Here is a 1,838-nt window from a genome sequence, read left to right on the forward strand (position 1 = left end):
ATTGAAGATCACCCTCTAATCCTGTAACTCTCCCACTGAAGATCACCCTCTAATCCCCGAACTCTCCCATTGAAGATCACCCTCTAATCCCCTAACTCTCCCATTGAAGATCACCCTCTAATCCTGTAACTCTCCCATTGAAGATCACCCTCTAATCCCCTAACTCTCCCATTGAAGATCACCCTCTAATCCACTAACTCTCCCATTGAAGATCACCCTCTAATCTTGTAACTCTCCCATTGAAGATCACCCTCTAATCCCCTAACTCTCCCATTGAAGATCACCCTCTAATCCTGTAACTCTCCCATTGAAGATCACCCTCTAATCCTGTAACTCTCCCATTGAAGATCACCCTCTAATCCCCTAACTCTCCCATTGAAGATCACCCTCTAATCCCCTAACTCTCCCCTTGAAGATCAACCTCTAATCCCCTAACTCTCCCATTGAAGATCACCCTTTAATCCCCTAACTCTCCCATTGAAGATCACCCTCTAATCCTGTAACTCTCCCACTGAAGATCACCCTCTAATCCCCTAATTCTCCCAATGAAGATCACCCTCTAATCCCCTGACTCTCCCATTGAAGATCACCCACTAATCCCCTAACTCTCCCATTGCAGTCACCCTCTAATCCCATAACTCCCCATCGAAGAACACTCTCTAATCCCCTAACTCCCCCATTGAAGATCACCCTCTAATCCCCTAACTCTCCCATTGAAGATCACCCTCTAATCCCCTAACTCTCCCATTGAAGATCGCCCTCTAATCCCCTAACTCTCCCATAGAACATCACCCTCTAATCCTCTAACTCTCCCATTGAAGATCACCCTCTAATCCTGTAACTCTCCCATTGAAGATCACCCTCTAATCCTGTAACTCTCCCATTGAAGATCCCCCTCTAATCCTGTAACTCTCCCATTGAAGATCACCCTCTAATCCTGTATCTCTCCCATTGACGATCACCCTCTAATCCCCTAACTCTCCCATTGAAGATCACCCTCTAATCTCCTAACACTCCCATTGAAGATCGCCCTCTTCTCCTGTAACTCTCCCATTGAAGATCATCCTCTAATCCCCTAAATCTCCCATTGAAGATCACCCTCTAATCCCCTAACTCCCCCATTGAAGATCACCCTCGAATCCTGTAACTCTCCCATTGAAGATCACCCTCTAATCCCCTAAATCTCCCATTGAAGATCACCCTCTAATCCCCTAACTCTCCCATTGAAGATCACCCTCGAATCCTGTAACTCTCCCATTGAAGATCACCCTCTAATCCTGTAACTCCCCCATTGAAGATCACCCTCTAACCCTGTAACTCTCCCATTGAATATCACCCTCTAATCCTGTAACTCTCCCTTTGAAGATCACCCTCTAATCCACTAACTCTCCCATTGAAGTTCACCTGCTAACCCCTAACTCCCACGTTGAAGATCACCCTCTAATCCCCTAACTCTCCCATTGAAGATCACCCTCTAATCCCCTAACTCTCCCATTGCAGATCACCCTCTAATCCTGAAACTCTCCCACTGAAGATCACCCTCTAATCCTGTAACTCTCCCATTGAATATCACCCTCTAATCCCCTAACTCTCCCATTGAAGATCACCCTCTAATCCTGTAACTCTCCCATTGAAGATCACCCTCTAATCCTGTAACTCCCCCATTGAAGATCACCCTCTAATCCCCTAACACTCCCATTGAAGATCACCCTCTAATCCCCTAACTCTCCCATTGAAGATCACCCTCTAATCCCCTAACTCTCCCATTGCAGATCACCCTCTAATCCTGAAACTCTCCCATTGAAGATCACCTCTAATCCTGTAACTCTCCCATTGAA

This window comes from Scyliorhinus torazame, chromosome 23 (assembly GCF_047496885.1).
Source record: "Scyliorhinus torazame isolate Kashiwa2021f chromosome 23, sScyTor2.1, whole genome shotgun sequence".
In the NCBI taxonomy this organism is placed as follows: domain Eukaryota; kingdom Metazoa; phylum Chordata; class Chondrichthyes; order Carcharhiniformes; family Scyliorhinidae; genus Scyliorhinus; species Scyliorhinus torazame.